The 18,964-nt window shown below is 37.1% G+C and overlaps 1 non-coding gene across 1 annotated transcript; it reads left to right on the top strand.

The window, feature by feature from the left end:
• The first annotated feature begins 5,486 nt into the window (after positions 1–5,486).
• LOC117238356 lies at positions 5,487–5,593 on the top strand. The gene has a single exon (XR_004494189.1). It is a non-coding gene; the product is annotated as a U6atac minor spliceosomal RNA (small nuclear RNA).
• Positions 5,594–18,964: the final 13,371 nt, after the last annotated feature.

The raw sequence follows: 18,964 nt of genomic DNA, 5'->3' as shown, positions 1-18,964 counted from the left end.
ACCACTAATCTAGCCTTATACCTGTCCTCTGATTTTTTCGTGTAAACCCATTTTACATCTAATACTTCTTTGCCTTTTACCCTTTCTACCAATTTCCAAGTTTTATTCTTATAGAGACATTCTATTTCCTTATCCATAGCCTGTTTCCAAACTTCATTATTTTCGCAACAAATCGCCTCCTCAAATGTACGAGGGATATCTACTTTACAATAATTTGCATGCATCTCGCAAATATTTTCCTTTTCTGGATACCTTACTGGAGTTTTCTTAATACGTGTAGATCTCCTAGGAGTGTTTGAGCTTTCAATACTACTATTATTTTCATCTTTCCTACCTTCTAACTCTTCCTTATCCATACCAACCAATGAATAGTTATCTTCGCTATCATTTCTATCTGCCTCTGATGAATTTTCCTCAAAACCGATACATTTAGTGTCTGTCTCTATGACCTCTACATGTCTAGCTATTGTTATTTTCCCACCTAATAAGACTCTGTATCCTACTTCACTATATCCTAATAGAATTCCCATATCTGCCTTCTTGTCCCATTTGGAAACTCTTTTTTGTTCTGGCCTTCTTACAAAAACTTTACTTCCATATAGATGTAGATTTTTAACACTTGGTTTTTTCCCGAAGAATATTTCAAAAGGTGTCTTCCTTTCTATAGTATTCGCTAATATTCGATTTTTCAAGTATGCCGCTGTACAAACTATTTCCGGCCAGTACCTTTTATGTACTTTCGCTTCCGCTAACAAGCAACGCGCCATGTCCATCACTGTTCTATTATACCTTTCCGCTGTCCCGTTTAATTCATGTACGTATGTTGGGCAATTATTTATTCTTATACCTTTATCCCTAGCAAATTTATAAATTCGATTATTTAAATATTCTTTACCATTATCGCATCTTAATATTTTTAACCTCTTGCCCGTTAAATTTTCGGCTTCATTTACGAACTGTACGAAAGAATCAAAGACCTCATCTTTTGATTTTATACAATAGATCCTAGCTATTTTACTATAATCATCGATAAATGAAATGAAATATTTTTCTCCATTGAATCCGGTGGTCTTAAAGGGACCACATACGTCCGTATGAATAATTTCCATTATTTCCCTAGCCTTAGTTCGATTATTTTTGAAAGGTAAGTTATGCATTTTGCTTTCTATACACACCCTACATTTCAAAAGTTCCTTTTCAAATTCATTCGGTATGCCAGTCACTAGCTGCTCTTTACCCAAAATCTCTAAATATTTAAAATTTACGTGTCCTAGCATCCTATGCCATCTTTCCTTTTTACTCATACCACTACGTTCGGCGCTGTTTACTAAGTGCTTCTTCCCTTTCAATATACTTTTTATTCTATATGTCCCATTCTCTTTGAACGCTACAGCTGTAAGTTTATTATCCTCATCTATTACTTTCGCAATATTTCCTTTGGAAATAACCGTATTCTTATTGTCTGTTAGTTTACCTAAACTAATCAAATTTGCGGACATTTCTTTCGCGTAAAATACTTTCCTCATATTTATTTCATTTTGTTTTCCGAATGCTTCAAAATAACTTATAACATTCCCAACTTTTGTCGCTTTTATCGGTCTATTATCGCCTAAATATATATTTACCGGTTCTTTTAGGTCGATAGATTTATCGAAATAATTTATATTATTAATTATGTGATCGGTACAACCGCTATCTAATAACCACACTATTTCGTTCTTACTTATTTCATTCGTCTCACTGCTGTTTGCTGCGTGCGCCGTTGCTGTCCATATGCCTGCTCTTGAGTTTCCATGCTCGCCCGTGCCGGTTGTTGATTGACGATGAAAGTTTCCACGTCCTCTGCTCGTATTGCCTTTGTTCCCTCTTCCTCTGTTTCGACCACGTGTTGGCCCATGCCAATAGCCGTTACTGCTTCCCGCTTGGACGCCATTTTGACACTCTCTCGCAAAGTGTCCTAATCTTCCACATCTGAAGCATCCTTCCTTTTTTGCAGAAAAGGCGTTGGTTTGCCTTTCTCCTCGATTGGATTTATTTTTCTTCTCTGCTATCTCTATTTTATTTTTTACATACGCTACCGTTTGATCCTCTTCTTTCAATGCGTCTATTATGTCCGCTATGTAGCTGTATTCTTCGGGTAACGTATTCAGCATGTAATTCAGCTTTTCCCTCTCACTTACTTGTGCGCCCGCACTTTTTAATTCATTGATTAATTTCTCAAAATCGTAAAAGAATGATGCTGAATCACTGTAGTTCTCCAGTCTTATGTTTTCCAATCTCCTTCTGCATACGATCTGCAGTGCCGTCGACTCTTTCAAGTACATTTCATCGAACCTTTTTATTATATCATACGCCGTTTTTCCTTCCCTAACATACTCCAATTGTCTGTTCGATATTGCACTATAAATTATATTAATTGCCTTCAAGTCCTTCTTGTCCCAGTCTTCATCGTCTCTTTCGTTCTTCATTCTAGTTGTAACAACCTCGCATTCCTTATATTTGAGAAACATCGTGATTCTTTGCTTCCACATTCCATAATCCTCACCATCGAATATAGGTATCATGATTTCCGATCTCTCCATTTTAATTGATTCTTCCTCTTTTTCTTTTCTTACTCAAGCGTTCCTACGTGCTCGAAGTATATTTTTTTCTCTGAAAGTTTTTTTTTTCTTTACTGAAAACTCACTCGCAAGATCGTAACCACGCACTAAATATCTTGCAAAACCAGTAACCACGCTCTGCTACCATGTTTAGGAAATTCGAGGATTTGGGAATACAAATTATTTACTATATTTCCCACACAACAGTTATACATCTATATTACTCTCTGAAGAACGTCTTGCACGCACGCTGGTCGCCAACCGACTATCCTAGATTCTGCTAACATCTGGCAACAGTCTTTTGTCTCCACTAAGCCTTGACGCCCTCTGGCCCTTACACACACACTCTCATGTACAGTGTAAATGTATCACTTCCCTAACAAATTATCATCGCCGAAACAAACAAACTCAAAAATGAAATGGAACAAGACAAAATGCTAAACAAAACAGTCTGCACATTCTCAAACGAAAACACCGCAGACAATCCCAAACAACCAGATCCAGAAATAAACTACTTCACAAACTACAATCAACTAAACACAATCCTCTCCAAACTAAACAACAAAAAATCCTCCGGCTTCGACGGCATCCCAAACACCCTACTCAAGCGCCTACCGAACAAAATAAAATGGTACTACACGGTACTCTTCAACAATGCTCTAAACAACACATACTTCCCCAGAAAATGGAAAAAAGCCAAACTGATAGCCATAACAAAAAAAAACAAAGACGGCTCCTCGCCCGCAAACCTACGACCCATAAGTCTCCTCCCCAACATAAGCAAAGTATTTGAAATAACCATAAACAACCCCCTAACCTCCTTCTGCACAAAAAACAACATAATCCCAGAGAACCAATTCGGCTTCCGACACAAACACTCCACAATCCACGCAATAAACAAACTCACGTCGGACATCTGCTGGGCCCTAAACGCAAAACAACGAGTAGCCGCCTGTCTAATAGACCTCGAAAAAGCTTTCGACACAGTCTGGATCCCAGGTCTCATATACAAACTGAACAAAAAAAAGTTCCCTAAACACCTGACTAAAATGGTCTGGGACATGATCACAAACAGAACATTCGTAATGACTGAAGGTTCACACTCATCAAGCAAAGAATTCTCCATAAAAAACGGCCTACAACAAGGTACAGTAAATTCCCCGTTACTCTTCAGTATCTACAACAGTGACTTACTAAACCTCTTTGATCTCAATACATCCACCCATAAACGCTCCATAGCCTTCGCAGACGACCTAATCATATACGTAACAGGCCGCAAAACCAAAACTATAAAAACGGAACTTCAAGAACTTTTTGAGAAAATAAACGACTATTACCACGCATGGAAACTAAAGATCAACATAAGCAAATGCGAAACCATACTGTTTAGACCCAAGTCAAGTAAAATCGGCCCAACAGAAAGAGAACACTGCAAAAAATTTCAGATAAGAGAAAAAACAGACAAAGGGGCCCTCATACCACACAAAAACTGCGTAAAATACTTAGGGGTAAACATAGACTACAAATTAAATTACAAGCAGCACACCGAAATTCAACTTACCAAGGCCAATAAAGCATTTTGGAAAATGAAAAATCTATTCCACTCCAAACATATCGACAGGAGAGTAAAAATCCTATGCTATCAAGCACTAATCAGACCGATCATAACCTACGGCTGCCCAATCTGGTACAACATATCAGCCTCCCAAATGGAAAAAATTCGCATATTCGAAAGAAAATGCATCAGAGCCTGCTTGAGTACCTACAGATCCGAACACAGCGGATTCAAAAAATATATAAAAAACAAAACAATATACGACCTACCCACGTCCACCGCATAGACTGCCACATCCTAGAGCTAATACGAAACCACTTCGCGCAAGCGGCAAAGATAAAAGAAAATAGTTTAATCTTCAGTTGCTTATTCCCAAATGATACATACTACAAAAGCACTCTGACAACAGGCTACATCCCGCCAGAAGCTTTCCCATACCTTGACGGAAAAAACTACCTACAAGACCAAAATAACATCCCGATAATCTACCATATAAAAAGGAAAATAGGGACCCAAACTATACTCTACGAAGAAAACCTAGATGGCCAGTCCGCAGACACCAGATGGAGATACAACATGGCCCTCCCTCTGAAAGACACCAAAGACAAACACAGAAAAAATTCAAAAAAATATTGGTGGATACCGAATCCATAATAAAATAAGAGAGAAAATCCTCTAAACCGATAAAACTCAATTCTGCCCCCGTACAACACAGGTGCAAACATCGTAATCACTGCAATTCGCCTTCTTTTAAAAGAAACTTATTTACTCCAGCGGCTTAAACCAAAAGATATATCCAACACGAAAAATGTAAAGCGTCAACAACATATTACAGCATGGCTACGTAGTACCGTTGCGTATCGGTACCTCTGCCTAAGATACCATTATATAAAATCACCGTTTATTGTGAACACTATAATGTATTCAAAATTGTATATTGGGTTTTAAATAAACAGCTTAAAAAAAAAAAAAAAACTACGCTCGTTAAAGTCCAGAACTGAAGACGACGCGTCGCGAGTTCGAATCCTCGGTATAAGGCCATCTCAAAAAAAAGGGGACGGAAAAACCAAAATTTTTCTTAAAAGTTATATACTGCAGGCAAGCGGCCAGCCCCTCCGTTGCATGTGTTCTGGGTATACTTTCTAGGAATTTTTTTTGTTAAAGGTGCTTGGTGTTCAGCACACAGGGGTCCGACGATCAACTCGCGCTGGTACCAATGTCCCGTTCGTGGAGGTTTTAGCCGGTAAAAATCCGGCACTACTTTCTGCCCGTCCCCACGGGTGGTAAGGTGTCTATGAAGATTTCCTCCACGTAAAAAAAAAAATTTTTTTTTGTAATACGGAAGGAGACACGTTTAACACTCCCATAGACAAGGATGGAACACATATATAAATGGTAAGGCACTGTCGCCTTTCGTCGGGACTTATCAGATCTTTTTGGAGGGACCGCGAAGGGCTTCCGCTATCCTTCCGGATAACACAGGTTATCTATTAATCTTTTCTTGTGGCAAATGATCTTTACAGCTACATCCTTTCGAGCATTGCATTTCGAACAATATATTAGACGCGAATTTAGATGTTTGATCCATTGACATCGTGTAATCAAAAACGAAATAAGAAAGATAAAAACATTTGATATACAACACAGTATTACCGAGTAAATTTACACTATTAATTAGCAAATTCCAGACTTGAACAATATAATCATAGGCAAAACTTGGATACGTACCGGTGGTTAGAAGGTGGCGCCTACTGACATTCTGAATCAACTTCAGTAAGCGTATTTCCTTGAATGATGAAATTAAAAATGTTACACGAGCAGCGGTAATATCGTAAATTGTTTATAATTTAATTAGACATAATGTTACTTATATGCTTGTAAAAAGTTTCTATTTGTAAATTGGTTCGTTAATTATTTTGTTTTACTTTATTTATATGATCATATATTACTTTATATCCTTTTATTTCATTTTATGTTTCTTTATCTCCTTTATTTATTTTATTTCATTAGCATAATTTTCTTTAATCTGTTCTATCTTTTCTAATAATCTGTAAGTACTGTAATTTTAAAGCCATTGGTTTGGATTCATTATAACTAATATTTTATTGATCTGCGGCATTTCAGTCAATATCACACCATTATGTTATTATTATTATTATATTATAATATTATGTAGTTATTATTATATTAAAACTGTTTTGTGAATAAACGCTAAAAAAGGTACACATTATACAGTTGTTCATCGAAATCGTTACAAAGTTACGTAGTATCTAAACACCCGACGCAACACTTAAAACTCGTTTGTCGGAAAATAGCAGCATTGCTGTCAATGACATTAGCATAATCGTCTGTGCTATGTGTATCAACACAAGCGTCGGACGCGTGTATCAGCTGTTGTTGCTATGAGAGTGGTGCAGTCAGGCGATCGATGTTGTCCATACAATTCGGATTTAAGACTCAGACTGCGGATTTTAGACGCAGCCGCGTAAGGCGCTATGGAAATTCCATCTTTAGACGATTGTCAAACATGTACTTACATACGTTTAAGGCGGATTCAATATTTGAAAATTTTTGAAAATCAGTTGGAAGTAAAATTTTCAGAATTAAAAGACAGACGTGTGTTTATAACTTCCAACATCAGAAAGTTTTTTATTGCGAACGAAATGTTATTTAGATATGTTAAATCTTACACATTAAACCTTCAAAGGAACAACTCGATTACAAAAATAGTTTCTGAATTCCATTTTCATGAAAATGAGCAATACCAGCTATCCATAACCAGCTATCGACGAGACAAGCCAACTTTTTTTTCCAGAAATTCCCTGTAAGCCACGGATAGGATAGAAACAAGAGGAATCGTGTACTATTGGTTTGGCATTTAAGTGATTGCAGATTTTGCCATTAAGTGGTAATGACAAGATCCGCAATCATTTAGTTGCCAACCAAATGTATTATAGTTTGAATGTATATGTTGATATTAAAACTATTCGATTCTTCGATCCATACTATGGAATCCAACATCCAAAATAGTAGAGAAGACAATTGACAAAAGATGAATGGATGAAATAATAGCTAAATCCCTTTTTTTTGGTACGTGGAGAAATCCTCATGGACGCTTTGTTGGTGCTGCAGCAGCATAGCAGTGTCGGATACTTACCGACTAAAACTCCACGATGGCATGCCTACGCGTGTAACAGGAATACCACGGGACCTTTTGCGAATTACCGCTGGTGCACTCTCCTAAAAGTGTCCTAACTGATTAATTTCACGCTAGGGGACGCCATTGCTGCTAGCGCCCCGTCCCCTGCTAGAAGGGTTGAGCGGGGCACAGCGGTCCAGGTCCTCTTCCTCGGCCGCAATAAAAAATTTTTGTTTTTCTTTTCTTTTGTTTTTTTTTATGTTTTTCTTTCTTTTGTCCTTCCGTTTCAGTTGGTAGTGATTGCCTGTGTTTTTTATTTTTTCTTTTTTTTTCGTGAAGGAAGTTCTCATAGACAACCTCTTATCTCTCCATCTTACCGGCCGGGGGCACAGAGCGGCGGCAGAGGGTAGTGTGTCGGCCGGACTCTTACCGGCTAAGATCTCCACAGTCGAAATGGTAGGAACATGGTCGGAAGTGTGAGCGTTCGTCGGCTCTGGGGTGCTTACCAAGCAACTCTACCAAGCACTCTCAGTAAGTATACCAACAACACATGCAAGAGGAGCTGACCGCTTGCCTGTTGTATATTACTTGTAAGGGAAATTTTGGTTTTTCCGTTCCTGTTTTCAAGTTCTCTTTGCCAAGGATTCGGACTCGCGACGCGTCGTCTTCAGTTCTGGGCCTTAACGAGCGCAGCTGGCTGCCCCTCCGAGCTTCTAGATGATTGGGAAGTATTTGATTCTTAATGTGGCAATGTATATCAGGAAGTATTCTAATTAGCCTCTTGAAGGAGATGTACATTTTTCATAGCCCTTTCAAAATATAAGGGGTAAAGGTAAATAATTCCCTTAATTAAATCGTTATTATTAAATCTATTATGAAGCTCTTAATAATATATTTTTGCTGCTATTATAATTCTTGTAGTAAGAGATGGCCGTTCTAAAATAATTGCTGCTTCTTCTAATGCACTTATTTTCAAGATGCCTAGCCTTGCGTTTTCCATCGCACTGGCAGAGATTTTATAACATATGGGATTGGCATAAGTTATAAATAGGTCTAATTAATAATTTGTAACAGAAGATTTTAACCTCAAGATGTAGGTCCGATGCAAATGATCGAATTTGTTTACTTCGTTGGAAATTTGATTGAGGTGCATTCTATACGATTGTACAGTTTTAATGATTTTTGGAACCGTTTCAATTTTTGTTAGGATTTCTTCTAGACTTTCATTTGAGGGTAAAGCTATAGTTTTGAGATTTGTTTTCTAAGCTATATAGGTTTTTAATTTATTGTTTTCATCAAAAAGTTTATCTATATTTTTATTTATTAATTCTAAATCATCGTCATCCAGAGTTCCAAATAGATTGCTAGAAATGAATCCAACAAAATTCAATAACTCTCTTCGGTAACGAGTGGGTGTCATAAGTTTAATATGCATTACTAAATTGTCTAAATTTCTTTCGTGAGCGCGAGTAATCATTTCATTGAAAGACTGGCATTCACTCGTACAATGCTCTGTTAACATTAGTCTAAATCTTTTAATTTCGCTTAGTTTTGCATATATATCCTTAATGTCTAAACATATAATTACGTTTACAGATTCGCTATATATGTATGCATGAGCTAATTTTTCTTGATATATAGAACGTTTAGCTTAGCTATCTATGAAGAAGATGAAGACCGTCCTGGAAAGTAAGGTTTAATACGATTACCATGTATTTTCCTAATCGAGTCATTTACCATTATTTCGTAATAAAGGGTTTTTACTTTTTCAATGGTGTATGGCCCTAGCCATTCGGTATCTAACTTGTGTTCTTTATGATCGTTATGAACTAATACTAAATCTCCTTCTCTAAAAATGGATTGAAGTTTAATAATTTTTTTTTATCTCTTTCATATCTTTGTTAACTCTTCATTAGAGTTTCTCTGTCTTTAAGTAGTTTGGCAGCTCATTCTCGATTCCTGAAGCTAACATCATCAGCGTATGTTCTTTGGAGATTCTGGGATATGGTAGAGGGGAGATTGGCCTCATGTCCAAATGTGAGTTCGAAAGGGGTATATCCAATGGCATCATGAACCATTATGTTATATGCTAGACACACAAAATTTAGGTTTTGATCCCATTCTGTTTCATTGTCGTTTTGTATAGCTTTTAACATGTCGGATATTACAGCACGTGTTCGATCTAAGCTTCCGTTGGATTACGGGTGGAATGAGGTGGTTTTTATATGTTTGATTCTAAATGCTTCTTCGTATCGTTGCATTAGTTCGCTAATGAAACTTTCGTTTCACGGCTTACGTTTGGGTGCGGAGAATATATAAATGTAGTGATTCAGTAAAGCGTTCCAGATTGATTGGGTCTGTTGTTGGGTCTGTTTTTAAGGGTACAAGTAATAAATATTTGGTTAGTTCATCGTGTATAGAGAGAATGTATTGGTTTCCTGCCTTGGTCTTTTTCAATGGACTTATCAAATCCATAGCGATTTTGTCGTTAGGTTCTAATGGGGTGTCAGTTATTTGTGATTCTTCCTTTCCTCTTATCCGAACAGTCTTTGATGTTTGACACGTCGCACAAGTTCCTATTCCAGTTTTTATTCTGTCCATTAGGTGTGGGATATTATATTTGTCATTGATTTTGTCGTACGTCTTTTGCATTCCGGGATGTCCTATCAAGTCATGATTTTCTTTTAGTACTTGTTCTATCTCTTCTTCACTTAAACTCTGTATTGGTTCGTAAGCAAATTCTATGTCGTCGCTTTGGTCATTGAAAAATAAAAGAAGTCTTCTTATGTGTGCTTTTTCTTGTGCGTTTAAGTTAATGTCTCCTATTCCGATCTTTCTACTTGTTTGAAGTATGTTTGATATTTTCTGTAACCATGTGGTTTCGTCATATGGGCTTAGATCGTTTTTGTTAATTGGAAAAAGTAGTCTTTGCTAGATGTTAGTTTTAATAATTTTGGTATTTCTTCTGATTTTTCCCAGTGTTTGAATCGTTTTAATAAAACGTCAGTTTGTGTTATCGCGTGTATTCTGGATAGGGCGTCAGCGGCTGTGTTTTCCTTTCCATTTACGTAATCCATGTCATATTCGTACTCCTCTAATTTTAGTCTTCATCGAATCAATCGGCTAGAGGGTTCCTTGCAGTTGTGTAGCCATTTAAGAGCTTGATGGTCTGTTTGAATTTTGAATTTGCGGCCTAGTAAATATTGTCTAAGTCTTTTAACTGCCCAAACGATAGCTAATAATTCCTTTTCTGTCATAGTATAATTTCATTCAGGGGGGTTTAATGTTCTTGAAACGAAGCAACAAGGGTGTCCGTCTTGTGAAAGAATGGCTCCTAAACCTTCGTTACTGGCATCCGTTGTTAACGTAAATGTTTTCGTATAGTCGGGATATTTTAATACTAAGGCTTGGCATAGTTTTTCTTTTAATGTTGTTGAGATATATATAATTTTCTGTGCTGGACTGGCTTGAATGCGTAGTAGAGATACTTGTATGCGGGTATCTGTGTGTGGAGGTATGTGTGTGCGCGGCGTCTCGAAAACAGATGAAGGTAAACTATTCAGTCGGTTAACAGTCGGGTATAGAAGAAAGTGAATATCTTCGGAATCGTTTATCAAATAAATATATAATTATTCTAATATTAATTGCAAGTGTAAATTTAGTGTTCCTGTAACATTATTTCGGCTATCAAGATCCACAATTCTCAACATGGTAGCAAAAATCGTGGTTGCCGAGATTCAAGGTTATGGAACCACGTGAAACCGGAAGTGAATATATAAAAGTCGATTTTTAAAAAATTGGAAATAAGTTCTGAAGAGATAAAGAGGCTATTGGCAGAACAAATAAAAGGAACCTGGATAATGAAGAAAACTATTTTTGAAAAAGAAGAAAAAAAGGATGAAAATAAAAAACGAATCAAGCTGCCAAGGGACGATGAAATTAAACTTCAAATATTCGATGGACGTGATTACAAAATGTGGAAGAAAAGAGTATTAATGTATTTAAAGTGTAAAAAATGTCTAGAACCGGCTTCATGAGAGAAAATGGACACGGATGCGCAAGATAACTGAGATGAAAAGAATCAATGGGCGATGAACTACATCTATGGTAGTATAACGAATGAACAATTAGAATTTGTTGGTGATCGACACTGCTTTAAAAATAATTAAAAAATTTGATGAGATGTATATGAAGGAAGCAACAGCATTGCAAATTTGTATAAGAAGTGGACTAGACATGATGAGGCTGAAAGACTTTGAAGAATCAAATACATTTTTCACGGAATTTGAAAAAACGATAAATAAATTAAAGAGTGCTGGTGCAAACGTAAGTGAACGTGAAAAACTCGACTACATGCTGAAAACACTACCAGAATCATCGAGCTATATTGGTGACTTGAACGACTCATTGAAAGAAAGTGATCGAACTTGTGAATTTTTAAAAAATATTTACATTTGAACTTTTTACAATGCCATCGATCGATACGAATAGACGAACGTCCTCTCTAGGACGATCATTATAACGAATCATTATAACGACTCATACTGTAGAATAGCAAGCGTAGAGTTGAACGGAAGAATGGACGAGCAACGATTACAACCGGCATACACTATCTCTGTACTTGTATTTAAAGTGATTTTAATATACACTGACTATTACAATTTTATCACTCGTCTCTTGAATAAACCAACCAACACGTAGAATAAACCACCTCGGCTCGTAATTTTTGGAATAAGATACGAGATGTTCCACATAATCCATATATTCCTTGTCTTTGTTTTCAAACTGAACAGTATCTAGAAGTTATTTACAAATTCGGACATATTCCATCTGAAACATTTATTTTCTGAGATTCCTTAGATTTATAGATTAGCATAAGAAATATTTACCGATTATATAAAATATAAATATTTACCACTGTACGACAAATGTTTGTTATATACTTATAACAATTATTGTGCCGATTTAAAATATTCATAACCAAGGTTATATATATGTCGGGTTAACATTAGAATTTAAGGCGCGTAACGATTCTTCGTTTGAATTAGCCATCGTTTTACGAAGCAGAGATTATATTTACACGAATATACAAGACTTTTACAAAGTACGATAAATATTGAGTTTAACGAATGAGTTTAACGAATAATAAGATTAATGAAGGCTATTAACAATGTTCTTGGGTTCAAACGAATCCACGGTCAACAGGATAACTCTTTACTATGCGTAGAATAATTTTAGCTATAAAATACGATTGTTGAGACGCTCGGTATAAACTGCTCGATGTGTCACTCTCCAAGCAATCGCACGAATAATAAACTGATGGAAATTTTCCTTGCTGTACGATTGCATTTGTTTGTTATATGCTCGTTGGAAGCATCGAGAAGGTTCCAATCGCCGTTGCTACGCAGTTTCTGCCTGGAGTTTGATTAGTAATACAACGTGTGTCCCATTATATCGACACCTCCGAGGTACAATCCCATGTGGCTAGGCCCGTTGTTGAGGCCGTATGCCGCCACATTTCTAGGGAGAACCATACAACCACACCACACCTCCGTCAGGCAAAACGTTCTTCCCGTGACCGTGGCTACGTTCGGCCACCAGTTGTCGCCTCGAGCCCAAGCTCATTATCACAAATCTCGAACAAATACAATCGGATCGAATGACGACAATTGTTTAATTACGCCTATGATAGAATCTAGATTACGGTGTTAAGGGATTTTCCCGAAGTTCCAAAGGGAAGGCTCCGATGTCCTTTCATCTCCGACATGTATATATAAAGAATATATAAAGAATAAGTTGATTAAAGTCTTGAACACAAATACAAATTTAATGTTAATTATTCTCATTTTTTAACCTTTAACGCTCCGACTTTTAATTGTGAATATCGACCGACAATTCCAACTTATTCTCATTCTACTTCGACTTGCAAGCTTCTAACACTTTACCGACCGATAGCCGAATAATCGCTTTTTAGTCTCCGACGCTTACCGACCGATAGCCTATTCATCGGCTTTTTGTCGTCGACGTTTACCGACCAATAGCTTATTAATCGACTATGTTACGCCGGGCGACTCTCTGCCTGGCCCAGGTCACACACCGTGGGCCAGACGGACACCGAAACCCGAGTAACTTGCCTGCTAAGGTCCTTCAGACCCAACAAATGTCTTTTTCTAAATCAGTTTCTAAAGACTATTGTTTACTACGGCTTGACACGAGAAGGTTAGTTTTTCTCACGTACGATGCTTCCTACTAGCAACTTTCTATCGAGGGCGGTTAAGACCCTTCCTAGTCCACCAACCTTCGTTTGTCCAATCCGAGGCAATGTATACTGCCCTCACTTCCTGACCTACAATGGCATGAACAAATCCGATGGTCCCGTGCGCTAGACACACCCATCACTGGCTTTCCTCCGACACAGCATCGTCACTCAACTTCACTTCTTCTACCTCGTTGGAAAAGTCAACTACTATGTCTAATGCTAACGCCTATCGTGGCAGTCAAACGCGAGAGTCGGTTTTCGGTATTGTCGAGCATACATCTCCTCTACTAAATATATTATATGACTACGTCCACTAATACACTAAATCCAATTATAAGAGCCCTGCTCTAACGTACATATCTATCTTATCTTCGTGCGATAAGTGATTATCCATTTATCTATGCTCATCAGTGTAATCTAAGTGTTGGAAATATATGATTTATAATTCTGTGAATCACAGTGTTATATAAACTCAATAACCCCTATTATCTCAACGGAAATCAGGGGATCGATCAATTCGTGGTGTCGATTGTTATAATCGTAACGGGAATTTACGACTCCCGTTGACGTCTCTCCTCGCGACTGCGTCTCCCCGCGATTGGTCGAAATAACAGACTATTATTATAATTAAAAGCTATTACTTATAATTCTCAGTGAGAATTAATTATAAAATTCTTCCAAATAAAAAAGAAAGAAAAAAACTTCTTAAGTGTCAGATTTTAAAAAGAGTACCGCACCGCATCGCACATTGGTGGTGCTTGGGAGGCACACTTGGAGTTAAGTGTTAAGAGGAGATATAAATTTGTAAATTTATCAAATTCAGAAATATTATTCAGAAAAACTTCAATAACTTTGACATTTTTTAGGAAAAAACACGTTTTGCAACACACGTTCAATTCTTTATTAGGTGCCAAACGGAAATGAAAAAGTTATCAATGTACAATGGAAGCTACCCACATTAAAAAGGAGAGCATGCATGCGCTAGCCTCCGCGGTACATCTCACGAACGCACGGTAGTGGGGATGTCGCTGGGCAACGGAGGGAAGAATCCGTTCGATCAATCACTTTATCTGTATGCGATTAATATCGTTGTGTAATATCGGAATATATTAAAGGTGTAATTTTGTCCGATTAATTATAATTTATTAATAATGGATTGAAAATACAGATATTAGTTAGACAGAGAAACGATGTTTGATTAACAGGAAAACTAAATGCAACGCTCGTATTTACAACAAATAACTTGACAACTATTTGGTAACTCTCTCTCTCTCTCTCTCACTAGCAACTCTACACTCGACAACATTCGCACCTCAATTCTAACGACTCTATGCTTCGACGTCTCGATCAACTCTGACCCTCGCCAATGCATTCCTGCTCGGTCGTGCTCGCTCTTGCTCTCGTCCTCTCTCACACACACACACACACACACACACACTTTTCGGCTCACATACTCTGGCCTCTCGATTGCCACTCCTTGAAATATGAAACCGTACTTCTGTTTTGACGCTGCTTATCTTTTCTCGCGTCACTGTTACTAGGCGCTCTTGGATGTAAACAAACCACAAAAAGACGGCGTACACGGTGTTTTCTAATTTCAGCCGATCTCCAATCAAAGCTATTCTACGATGTTACAGTTGTATTCCAACAAAAATTCATGTATTGCAGAAAGATGACATAAATGATAATAGATTCTAATGTAAATTAAAAAACAGTGTTTGCAACATCGTCACTTAATTTGCGAAATTGATTACTGTGACTTCTGAACGGCTAATAGAACAGCCAACCTTTAATATGCATATCCACATATACCATGTATAACTAATTTGACTTAAATCAATCTAATGAAAATAAGTATATGTAATTGCGCTCCTGTCCTAATAAATGTATTTCATAATTTTACAAAAAATATATTGCAAAAATAAATAAAAAGTTTGAGATACCAATCAATTCGATGAATATAATAGCATTAGTGTAAAAAATAAAGTTGTATAAATGTTTAGAGATTTATACAAATTCTGTATAAATAATGTATAAGTAAATTACTCATTGTTCCTTTCTGTTTTTTTTCTTGCGTTATGTTATGTAAAATTGAAAAGTTTGCAGTAATAATGACACAATTGTTACTAAATAATAGGCAACAGTTTTAAGAAATAATATCTTTTGAATAAAACCTCGGATCAACGAAAATGAATTACACAACTTTTTCAGGTTGAAATACTTTTTGTGGTAAAGACTATACCAAATTAGATACTCTTTCGCGATCCTTATCACGTACGATATCAACCGTAAGGTAATTTATATAATTTATATAATAATAATTTAATTTACACTAAATTTAATTCACATTAAATTATTATTATATAAATTATTATTATTTTATTATTATTATTGCTTAGTCCGTGCCTTTCGGCTTTGGACGAACTTTCGGTTTTACATCTCTTATATCTATTTCGCTTCTTATATGTCTACCTCCCCTCTTATCCGCTCTATTCTATTTCACTCCCTTAATTATTCTATCTCTACGAACTAAATACTAGAAACTACAAATTAATAACTAATGACTAATAACTATTGCAGCTTTGGCCTTTAGCCTCCTTGCTGTGCTTCCTTCCTGTCGTTTGCCCTTTCCTTCTCTATTATTACTTTCAGTTCTGTTAAACCTTTTCCAGTCTCGTTTAGTGTTTTTCCTATGTCCTTTGATCCTCCCGTTATTTCACATTCTTCTATTACATGTCTCAGGTCTTCTTCTTTCCTTCTACGTAGTCTGCATCTTTTTTCTCCCTCCTCTTTCCAGTATTCCCTAGCTTTGGTCTCGTTTCCACATCTGAATCTTGCCAATATTCTTCCGTCCTTCCACTTCATCCTCCCTTCCAAGTACTTTGGTAATTTTTCTTTGGCGATATTTCTGTAGTGTCTGCTTCTCTCTTACTTCTTTCTTCTATAATTTGGTCTACTGCCATCCTTGTTTGCTCCTCTCTTGCTTCTATCTGTGTCCATCCATTTCTCACCTCTTTTAGTCCCTTCTTTCTTTTTCTTGCTCTTTTTCCTTCCTGGCCATTTCCCCAATTTCTCTCTCTTTCCTTTATACACTCCTTTACTCCTTTTTAGTTCCTTTTTCATTCTAGGGCTTTATCTTCATACCTTGCTGCTCTTTTTAATGCTTTTTCTTTCATTTCTATTAGCTTGCATTCTTCTATCGATATATAATTTGGTGCTGTCATACCTAATATCCGTTTTATGTATCTTCTTTGTATTCTATTGAGTCTTTCTTCCATATCCCAGCCCCATACCTCTGCTTCAAACATCTTCATTCTCCTCTCGTAGTCCTGTTTGAATATTCTTTCTCCCACGCTCCATGTTTTCTTCGTTGCTATTGTTGCTCTCTTTTTCCTGTCTTGTATGTGTTTCTCATCACTGCCGTTTTTCTCTAGCATGTAGCCTAGGTATCTTATCTCGTCCACTTCTTCTAATTCTTGCTCTCCCCATTTCCATTTTCTTTGTCTCCTTTTATCCTTCTTTTTTTGGAAAACTACTATCTTGGTCTTTTCCGTGCTCGGTTCTAATTCGGCTTTCTTTAAAAATTGTTTGAATCTCTTTAGCATATCTTTTAGCTCCTCTTCTCTATCTGCCATCGACACAATATCGTCTGCATATGTTAGTGACCATACCTTTCTTTCTCCTACCACTATGCCCCCAGCTTGTCCTTGCCTTAGTTCTTCTTCCAGTCTTGTTTGACTCCCCTCGCAGTCCTAAATTCCCTTGTGTCGCGGTTCTTGACTCTCGTATATCGCTTTAATCCTTCGGGTTAGTTTTTCGCTAATCCCCACTTTCCTCATTTTCTCCTCCAGTTTCTCTCTGTTTAGTCTGTTGAACGCCGCTCCTAAGTCCGCAAAGCAGGCATACAATTTCCCTCTTTCTTTACCTAGCTGCTTGTATATGATGTGGTTTATCACAAAAACCGCATCGGTCACTTCTCTTCCTTTTCTGAATCCGAATCTTCCAGTTTGTTTTCAATCTCTGCCTTCAGTCGTTCGTCCAGTATCTCTGCATAGATCTTGTATGCTGTATCCATTAGCGTTACTCCTCTGTAGCTCTTCGCTACTCTCTCGTCCCCCTTCTTACATATGCATATCCTTTTTTCCAATCTTCTGGTATCCCCTCCCTATTTCCATATTCTCCTTAAGGGGGGGGGGTTAGGTTGGGGTTAGGTATTACAATTTTTTTTGTATTTTTTTAAATGAATGCATAATATCTTAAGAATATTGTATCAAAATTTCAAGTCGATTGAAGCAAAATTGACAAAGTTACGAGTATTTTCATACATGTCGGATTTTAATACCTACCCGACCCGAACGTGCTATTGATACCTGGCAGATGTTTCGCTCTCTATATAATACATAATCTTACCCCCCAGATACCGGTGCCCCTTTGAACACTATTTCTGTACATAATTTACCAAGTAACGCTGGAGAGTTTTTTCAAATTTGTTAATTATTTTTATTTTACAATAACAAATTATCCGACTTTTTCGCAAAAAATCGCATTTTCCATTCAAAGTGTTCCAAAAAAGTGAAAAATTGAAATTTCGAAAAATCCTCCCAGCGTTACCTGGAGAAAACTGTTTCCTAACGAATGAACTTTAACTTTTTGATTTCAGATGATACAGCACCAAGTTACGACGGGCACCGCAATTCTACTTTTTTCCGAGACACGTCCGTGAAAATTTTATACAATATACTTCGAATGTCATACTTTAGTGTATCATTGGTTTTAATAAAGAGATTCTAACTGTGTCGTCACAAAAAATTCACAGCAACATGCCTTTTTTGTACGAATTAACCTTAGCCCCCCTTAACTCCCATAAGGCCACCCCCACTTCCTTCGGTGCATACTTTCGTACCTCATATTCTAACCCGTTTTCCCCCGTTGCTTTCTTTTGCTTCTTTTCTTTTCTTTTCTCTTTTCCCTCTATGAGCGCTTCTCTGCTGCATTTTCCTTTCATAAACTTTGTCATCTTCCTTCTCATCACTCTTTTCGTTTCTTTCCACTCCTTGTTGTACCACGCTTTCTCTCCCATACCCCATTTCCTCATCGTCACTTTCTTCTTTGGCATTGCTTCGTTTATCTTCTTTTTGATTTTGGACCCTTGCAGGTCCAGTCTTTACATTCCTCCAGGTATTTTTTCACACTTTCGCTTGTTCATTCCCTTTTCTCCTTCCCTTCTTCTAGCTTTTCCTGGTTTTTTATAATTCTGCCCCCCCCCCCTATTCAACGGCATGTAGTCCGACTATGTTCTTTTTTATACTGTTACCACCTTTCGCGGAGAGACGCGACCGCTAGGAAAACGCGTCAGCGAGAGGCGTAAATTCTCGCTACGATTCTGTTAATCGACGCCGCGAAATAGTCGT

This window comes from Bombus vosnesenskii, unplaced genomic scaffold, assembly GCF_011952255.1.
Source record: "Bombus vosnesenskii isolate JDL3184/JDL3185 unplaced genomic scaffold, Bvos_JDL3184-5_v1.1 scf7180000013452, whole genome shotgun sequence".
NCBI classification, from domain to species: Eukaryota; Metazoa; Arthropoda; class Insecta; order Hymenoptera; family Apidae; genus Bombus; species Bombus vosnesenskii.
This window is presented reverse-complemented; position numbering and strand designations above follow the sequence as displayed.